We start from the raw sequence: 9,827 nt of genomic DNA, 5'->3' as shown, positions 1-9,827 counted from the left end.
CTGGTTCAGGGGCTACTGAGGGAGTCCTGGATAAGGGGGTATCCGGACAGCCGGACTATACACATCGTCCGGACTATAGAAGTGTCAAGATACAAGACTCAAGACTTCGGCTCGTGTCCGGATGGGACTCTCCTTTGCGTGGAAGACAAGCTTGGCAATTTGGATATTATGTTTCCTTCCTTGTAACCGACTCCATGTAAACCGTAGCTCTCCAGTGTCTATATAAACTGGAGAGAATGGTCCTTAGAAGGCCGATCACAATTACAATCATACCATCACAGGCTAGCTCTTAGGGTTTAGCCTCTACGATCTCGTGGTAGATCTACTCTTGTACTACACATATCTTCAATATTAATCAAGCAAGAAGTAGGGTTTTACCTCCATCGAGAGGGCCCGAACCTGGGTAAACATTGTGTCCCTTGCTTCCTGTTACCATCAGCCTAAGACGCACAGATCGGGACCCCCTACCCGAGATCCGCCGGTTTTGACACCGACACCCACTACTTGGGAAAACCTTATACATAGAACTTTAGCAGTAGCATGGGCCAAAAAATCATGTTGGTGCTAAGTAGCAGTAGCGCGCGTGCGCAAACCGCGCTATAGATAAAGTTCTAGCAGTAGCGCGCCTAGTTCTAAACACGTTACTACTAAAATTCCCACGGCTTATCCCATGGGATACACATAGTAGTAGCGATCTACATCGAAGAGCGCTACTGCTACTTTCTTTGTAGCAGCGCGTTTTCTTATAACTCGCTACTGCTAAAGGATCTAAAATTAAATGGAAAGCAGATAGAAAGGTAACTGAAAATGAAAGAAATAGAATAAGGTGAAAGGGGAAAAATAAAGTGTGAAGAAAAATAAATGAAAAAGGAAAAAAAGAGAAAGCAGTAGCAGTAGCGTGTATCGCAGAATGCGCTGTAGCTAATGTAGCAGCAGTGCGCTTTCCGGAACGCGCTACTGGTACTTCTCACTTAACCACGGGGTTCGTCCTTCCCCACAGCCACTTCCCCAAATCCAACTGCTCCGTTTCACTGCCGACGTCGCCCGTCTCCCACCGCGCGCTCTCCGCACACCCTCTATGCCGCCCCCGACCCCGGATTCAATGTCGCCCCCGCCCCCGACCTCAACGCCGCCTCGGACGATGCCCCCGCCCCCGACCTTGACGCCGCCCTCCGCCGCGCACCCGAGCCCCGACCCCGACCTCGACGCCGCCTGCCCCTCCCTCGTCGCAGTCACCCAAGGTGAGCACGCCTGCTCCTCCCTCTCCCCTACCTCTGCCGAGGGTTTCTTCATATTTTAGTTGCATCAAATTAGTTAGGGTTGATGTAAGGGTGGAAATGAATAGGGTTCATATTTTATTTATAGTTCCTAGGTACTAATTAGTTAGTAAGAACTAGGTACTAATTAGGTACTAGTTGAATTAATAGAACTAGTTAGTAAGAACTTGTTGTATATATTGTGTTTTGCAAGTGGCCGGTCATGTTTGCAGGTTACACCTCCGAGTGGCCTATGTTTTGCCGGAGTGTTGATTCATTTCCATTCCGGCAAATTTCAGGCGCTCGATATGTCATATTTTAGCAAAGGTCATGCCGAATTTTTCCGTGAATTTTGGCATGACTTGTGCCAGAATATGTAGGAAATATTGAGTGCCCTAGATTTGTGTGTTGAGTATCCTGGTAGTTGTCTTCGATCGATTTTCAATTAATGTTTCAACTATGAACATAGGAAATGTCTGAGGACGAAAAGGATTTCCGTATTTGCAAATACTACGAAGACGAGCGTGGCCTGTGCGACAGAATCTTCCTAGATGATGATAGGCGCTTCAGCATCAAGCTGGACGAGAACTTTGAAGTGGATACAGTAAGTCACAACGACAAATCTTTTTTCGTAATTAAGCATGACATCTGCTTCATTTGCTTCAACTTATAATTTTTTTTACTATTCTGCTAGCGTATCCCCTGCCATGCAAGAGTTTTTGTATTGGATAAGATAGATTTCAGTCGTACTATGGAGGTAAAGAAAGTTTACTTGAAGACAGAGCATGGTTATATTTTCCACGCAAAATTATACAATTCAGACGACTACACCTATTTTGGATGCAAAACATGGAGAGCACTATGCAAGACTTATGCATTTGAGCCTCATATGGTTATCACCTTTGATATTCGTCCGGAAGATGATATTGAAGGTAATACCGACATCTGGGTCGATGTGCAGATGCCTCCGGTTATACAATTATGTGAGTTTCTCAACCATATTTATGTCTTTGATATTGTTTATTCAAAAATAGTTGACAACTAATTTCTATTGTCAGCTTACTTTGGTTCAAGCAAACATGTCCAGCGCTTGGTAGACAGGACCTACTACTGTGCCAGGGCAGAACTAAACTGCGAGTAGCTAAGTCATTATGTTTCATGGCTTGTGGATCTTGATATTGTCAAGACAAATTTTCTTCCTACATTTAGATATGTTAGTACTAAAAACGTGCGACCAATAGTGTTCGTAATGAACTACGGTCACATCTATTTAGGAAGGATGTAAGATTTTTACTATTCGTCCTCAGTGCATCTTTTCCATGCATTATTTTTTAAGATAAACTTCATTGCTAAGTATGTTACCATATGATGTTCTTCAATAGGGACTCCCGATGAATGTTGTGCCTCATGGGATCGAGACTAAAGGTACCATGAGTATTATTAGCTTACGGCCAAGATATCCTACAGATCACTTTAGTGCATTCAGGATTAGCGACGGATTCTTAATAGTGAAAGACTGGACCAAATTTGTGATGGAGGAGCGCAGAGAAGTACTAGGGGGCAGTAAACAGAAGCGCAGCCCACGATTAGGAGACAGGTTCATCTGCATGCTCCAACTTGATGAAGGAGGAGAGCTACACATGTTTTATGTTATTTTACCTAAGAGAGAGCAGCAGGAGTGATTAGCTAGCTAGAAATGAGTTTGAATATGATGATGTGCTACACTATTACTATGATGATTAAATAACTAGTGTTGGTGGTAATGACTATGATGATTATTATTAGCTAGTGTTAGTGGTGATTAAATAAATACTGTTGGTGCTAATGACTATGATGATGATTAAATAGCTAGTGCCGGCGGATTAGATTCAAGTGGAGGCAACATATGGCGCACATCAAAAGTACTACTAGTCCAAAGTATATCATGTTTGAATTAGTAGTATACTTTTGACATGCACCACATATTGCCTCCACTTCTATCTATCTATCTATCTATCTATATCTATCTATACCTATACTAATTACAGACTCCCAAGAAATTACCACATTAATTAGTAAATAGGAGCCGTTAATCTCGGTGGGACCAAGTTATTACGATCTGGATTAACCCATGCAACGCTTTTATGGCTTAATGACGCACCATATAGGCCTCTGCGTTTGATCTAGAAAAAAAACATCTAAGATTTTACAAGGTGAACCGTCTGATCGTATTAGGTCAAGCGTGTTTGTCCCTCGAAAAAAAAGGTCAAGCGTGTTTGGCTGGAACTCTCAGGCAGAGCCCGACCTCCACCTATCTTCTGAATTCCCTGGTCATCTGTGGCCGCCTCATATTGAAGATCGAAGGCAGCCTCATCTAGATGACGACATGAATATATTCCACAAGAAAACTATGGCCGCCTCTCCCAGATCGTTGCTTCTCTGTCGCATGGTTGTTGCATCTTCTTTCTCTTGATGCGAGACTGTTGTAGTTTGCTTCTCGCCACCATGAATTCCTCACGGCAGCCCAGGGTCACCCTTTGCAAGATGCACGGCCGCCATTTGATAGATGTGCGGCAGCTTTGTTTTGTCTTCCCACCATTGTGAAATCTGACACTTTTAGGAAGAGGAAGGAGATGCGGTCGTCTGGTCAGGACCGAACCATGGAGGTGCAGAGGAAGATGATATGTCTGGTGCAAGCATCGGACCAGCTACATGGTGAGACATGCACCAGCATCACACACATGTCTTGCACGTGGCCGGACTTGGGCATGTCCAGCCGATTTCTACTATGGCGAGATCAACCTAGTGATGCGATACTAAGTCCAGGTCCAGCCAGCAACATACAGTACTTTTAATCCCCATGTCCCTTCCTCTACCAGTCTGAATCCAATCTAATTCTTTCTATTTGGCAATGCATTAAAAGTGTTCGATGAATTGTTCTTTTCCAAGACATGAATTCCAATAGAAGAGTTCTCCTCAGAACATTAAGCACTATGATGTACGTACATTGTGGACTTTCCATGTAATCTTCTTCAGTACATAGTATGTTTGTTACTAATGTGGGACTAAGTCTTTCATGTACAGTCAACCACCAAGCCCTTCGCGGCCAGCGACCCAGCGTCCACCCTATTCAGTTTTATCTGGATCATCTCCCACCTACGCTTGATCCACTATGTCTCAAAGCGAAACCTAGAGGAGAACTGGATTATTGGAGTGCTGATCTCCTTTCGCCACCATCTGTCGGCGCCGTTGTTGGCGGTAACTGAACTTAGCGATGCACATGCAGCACGCTGCAGAGAGCATCGAGCACCTTTGGAGGTCTGCTCTTCAAGGCTACCGTGGAATACATAGCACCGGTGGCCCTGAACCTGATCCTTGGCGTGATCAACACTAAAGAATTGCCATCTAATCTATCCATCAAGGTATGTACAGCTATCTATGAACTCACGTACAGTTTTTAAGTTCAGCTTTTCCTTATCCCAACCTCTGTTTTTTTTTACCCACAAGAAGTTCTAATTATACACAACAGATCATAATGAGGCAGTATTCTCTTAATTCATAAAAATCTCCAGTGATTGTAGTATTTTTCATGTAAGACATTAAGGCCTTGTTTGGATACGCTGTTTTATCAGAGCTGGTTTCCCGTAATCCGATCTAACCGTGTAACAAACTAAAATCACGTTTGGGTGGCCCAATAGAAACGTGGATAAGCAGAATTCGGTTTCCACAAAGCCAGGAAAGTGTGTCTAGTGAAAAACGACTAATACTCGTTTTTCTAGAAACCTGGTTACATAAAACAGACTTTTTTTCCTTTCACGTCTTCCTCAACAAACTTGTTGGCGCCAACTGTGCCTTCCCGCGCAACTAGCACGCGCCCTTTTTTCCAAGCTTCTATATATATACAGGGATGCCGGCATAACAAACATCAACAAACAAGATCTGGGTACGTGCTTCTTCCATGGCTGGCCGCCGATAATGGCTATGATCATCGATCTTCTGGCCATCGACGCTAGGCTGAGATCTCCAATCAGACGCCGCTGACCCTGCTGGGACAACAAGAGCTACCTTCCTCGACTTGTTTGCAGCAAGAAATCAATCTTCAAGAGCCTACAGGTAAGATTCATAATCAAAAACTGATGAACTTGTAGCAAAATTGTTCATGTTCTGAGGAAACAAGTGCAAGTATGGAACTTGAATTGCAAAGTTCTGCCAACATGTCTTTACTTGAGTGATGAATAGACAAACCTTCTCTATGCACTAGTCGTAGTTCAGCCTGAGTCGTAGTCATGTAATTTCAGTACAAAGTTGACAATTTTTTTAGATGCGATACCCTTGATACTGATTTAGAAATTGCTTCATGCACGATCCTGCTGCCCAATACATGCACGGCATCGAAATCCAGCGGCCGGTGCCCGATGTATGCGCGCATGTCTGGCCGGATTTTAAACATAGTCTATGAGTCGTCCATATTTTGTCATGTGTATAGCACAGCTCTACTGATTTTAGTAGATCATAATTACTTCCGTCATAATGGAAGACCATTGGCAGTAAATAGTACTAGTACAGATAAGTAGGCCCAAAAAGTAACAAAATATTCTTTTTTTCTGCTTAAGTGATTTAACTAGTAGTAGTTTATATTGTTTTGTTTACATGTAGGAAAATATGGACGACCAAATCAAAAATATTAAGAAGGAAAAGACCGAAAAGCAGCCCATAAAGCGCCACACATGGAAATCTTCAGAGGACAAAATATTGCTCAACATATTAAAAGATCAAACTCAAAATGGAGGTAAGGAAGGAACAGGATACACAAAGAAAGCATGGCGTGAAATCCTAGAACAGTTCAATGAGTCAAAGGCAGACAAACTTGAGTTGCAACAAATAAAAAATCGTCATAAGTACTACAGGAGTTGTTATGCTAGCATGGACAGACTTCTAAAGCACACAGGGTTTGGTTGGGATGACGATGATAAAATGATCAAAGCTTCAGAAGAAAGTTGGGCGGATCTCATATCGGTAAGTTGAAACACATTAATTTTGAAATATTGCTATATCATACAGTTGAAAAATGGACTTACAATAAACTAACAAACTGCAGAAGGACAAGAATATTCAAGAATACCGAGACAAAGTGTGGCCTAGTTGGATAGACCTTCAGGACATTTGTGCTAGCTCTACCGCATCAGGAGTTGGTGCTATATCTAGCAAAGGGAAAGGTGGAACCAGCAAAGAACAAATTGAAATTGATCTGAATGAGATAGTAGAAGTTGAATCTGATGGAACAAATGATTCCCCTGTTGCTTGTCCTAAGAAGCCTAACACCACTAAGGTCGAGAAAAAGAAGAAGGGCAATGCAAGTGGGTCGCAAAACACTTCAAAAGGGCAAAAGCGAACAGCTGATGATGCTATTAATGCAATTGATCGCCTGGCAGATGCATCACTGATCATTGCTGAATCAAAGAAAAATGCAGCACAGCAAACAGAAGCTTACTCAGTGAAAGCATGTATGCAGATATTAAATAGCATGCCTGATGTTGAACCAAACAAAAAATTGAAAGCTGCACAAGCATTTGAACATGTTGATAAAAGGGCTATTTTCATTGAGATGGATGAAGAGACTCGGTCTCTCTGGGTTGAAAATGCGTAGTTTTTTACCTGTTGTAGCGTACTGTTTAGTTTTCTGATTAGGTTGTATTTGCAATTTCCATAAATTCCTTCTGTAAGTTTGTGTTCAAACAATCAATATGCAAATTTATATATTTATTTGGTTCGTGCTACTAGTTATATATGGTCTCATATATAAATCCCTCTTCAGAACTTGGATTTATATTTGTGTGTGTGTGTGTTCTACAAATACATAAGCTTAAGATATAAGTGAGGGAAGTTGATGGCATACCTTTCCTTTTGGTTCATTGGTTTAAACAGCAATGATGCAATGTTGCTCTTTGCGTCAGTACATATCTCCATGTTTTATCATCAACCTAGCGAGTAAAATTTGTCACCGAAATCATTCAATGTTCTCCTATCACTCATTCAATGATTCTTGTCCTACCATTTAACAGAAAATTTATCAGCTCTAGAACAATAACATTGTAGAAATTCCGACAGTTAACCGAAGTTGCTACATGAAATTTTGCAGGGAAACCATGGAAGATATGGCAGATGGAGACTATTCTGATTCTGAGCAAATGATTATTAATGACCTTTCTGCAATGTCACTTTTGCAACATGTGCTGTTCGGAAGGCTATTCAAAACACCACGTAATACCTCTAAATTAACTGGTGCGCAAAAGACTAGAGAGTGGTTGGAAGGACATCCAGTTAGATTTTATGAACAACTTCGTGTTGATAAGCACACCTTCTACTTATTGCGAGATGCATTGTGCGAGAGGAATTTACTTACGGATACAAAACGGATGGACGTCAATGAACAACTAGTCATATTTCTACATACAATTGGTCACAATGTTAGGAACCGTGTTATCCAGGATAGATTTCAACATTCAGGAGAAACAATAAGTCGGCATTTCAAGAGAGTATTAAAAGCCATTAATGGCTTACGTGATGTTTACATAACAGATCCGCCCAATGAAGTTCCCAACGAAATATTGGGCGACTCAAGGTTTTACCCATACTTCAAGGTATATATTCTATCTCAAGAACATGTTCCTTTCGGATATTACTTGCAGCAAAGTTCAACCTCCAATTCTAATTCTGAATTTTTCTCAACAGAACTGTATGGGAGCAATTGATGGGACACATATTAATGCAAAAATCAAGCTTGATAAACAAACTCCTTACAGAAATAGGCATGGTTATCCCTCTCAAAATGTAATGGCAGTAGTGTCATTTGACATGACATTTTCATATGTGGCTGCTGGATGGGAAGGTTCCGCATCGGATCAAGCCGTATTAAGGTGGGCTGTTACTGATGGTGGGTTTCTTGTCCCAGAAGGTAAAATAAATAAATAATGAATTTACATGCAAGTAAAGTTTGTCTCATTGTATCAAACATGTAAAGATATAATAGGAAATTTGAGAGTGATATCAAACTTTACATGCAGGTAAGTTTTATCTCGTGGACTCGGGCTATGCAAATACTCCAAGATTTATTGCCCCCTATCGTGGAGATCGCTATCACATTGGTTCTTTTCGTGGAACTAAACGTCGATATAGTAGTGAGAAAGATTTGTTCAATCATCGTCACGCACAACTACGGAATGTTGTAGAACGTACTTTTGGCGTTCTAAAAGCTCGATTTCCCATATTAACCAGGAATGGAGGAATCCCTTATCCTTACAAAAAACAGGTCCAAATTGTTATGGCTTGTTGCATCATCCATAACTTCATAAGGAAGGTTGATAGGAATGATGAGTTGTTTGAGCTTTATGAACAAGAGGGAACACAAGGAGATGTTGACACCGGTGACCAAGAAGTTCGAGGGCAAGCAAACTTACAAGATGATCGAGTTGCTGGTGAGCGAGTACGTGCAAGCATCGCTCGACAGTTGTGGAGTAATCTCCAACAGCATGCCACTCAGGAAGAAGAAGATGAAGATGATTAATTAAGCACTAAAATAGTTATCATTTTTATTTATAGGTACATTGGATAACTATCGATAGATTTTTCATTCATTTGTAGGTTCACAAGCTTTACATCCAATGTTTCATTGCTAAAATCATTTTCTTGTCCATTCACACATCATACAGCAAGTTCCGTATGGACCTTGAGAATATAAAATTACTTAGCTAGAGAGAAGCTCACCTCACATTATCTGAAAGAAAGAGTCTGTCACCATAGTCCCAGATCCAGCATGCCACGAAGAGGGCAGCTCATACTCATCCGCTAGAAGTAGTTCGGACGGCGTCGAGCACGCTCCGGACTCCCTGGATGCCTCGGTAGTCAAGGGTCTAGAAGATGGGGGCGGATTTTGTCCTCCGCCACCAACCACAGTCGCGAGTCGTCCACCGCGACAGCGTGCCCTTCTTCCCCGCGGGTAGGCCTCCGCCGCGAAGAACATATGGGACGCCCCACGTCTGCACTGCACGCTGCGGAACCATACGGCATCGCCGTGGTGGCGTCGGTCACCGGAGCTGGGGCCGTTGACGGTGTGAGGAGAGTGGAACGGGAAGCGGCAGCCGCGCAACCGTACGGCTTTGTCGCCGTGGCGGCGGTCACCGGAGCCGTTGATGGCGTGGGGAGGTTGGGCTAGGTCGAGCTCCTCGAGGAACAGAGACGGTAAGCTGCGGCGGCGATTTGGGGAAGAAGCGGAGGCGACTTGAGTTCAGAGAGGCAGGGGAAAGTAAGCGGCGTCTACAGAGTACTTTTTTTGATAAGGTCTACAGAGTACTAACTAATCCAAACACGCTTTTACCAAAACTTGTTTTAACGTTTTCACACCCAAACGAGTTATTCCAGAAACTCCTGGTAACGAAAATTCTCCCTTAAAACAGGTTTTCCTAAAAACACTCCTAAAACTCGTTTTCCTAAATCTCAGATTTTATTATTGGTATCCAAACAACCACTAAGGGACAAGGAAGCTGCAGTTTTTATTTCAGTAGGTGGCTTCCTCTAGCTCGCAGCATCTGGCGA

General features: G+C 42.5%; 1 long non-coding RNA gene across 1 annotated transcript; it reads left to right on the top strand.

The window, feature by feature from the left end:
• The first annotated feature begins 7,815 nt into the window (after positions 1-7,815).
• LOC123133364 (uncharacterized) lies at positions 7,816-8,440 on the top strand. The gene is made up of 3 exons (XR_006465239.1): positions 7,816-7,876; positions 7,968-8,152; positions 8,300-8,440. It is a non-coding gene; the product is annotated as an uncharacterized lncRNA (long non-coding RNA).
• The last annotated feature ends 1,387 nt before the right edge of the window (positions 8,441-9,827 follow it).

The sequence above is a fragment of the Triticum aestivum genome, chromosome 6B, assembly GCF_018294505.1.
Source record: "Triticum aestivum cultivar Chinese Spring chromosome 6B, IWGSC CS RefSeq v2.1, whole genome shotgun sequence".
Lineage (NCBI taxonomy): Eukaryota > Viridiplantae > Streptophyta > Magnoliopsida > Poales > Poaceae > Triticum > Triticum aestivum.
This window is presented reverse-complemented; position numbering and strand designations above follow the sequence as displayed.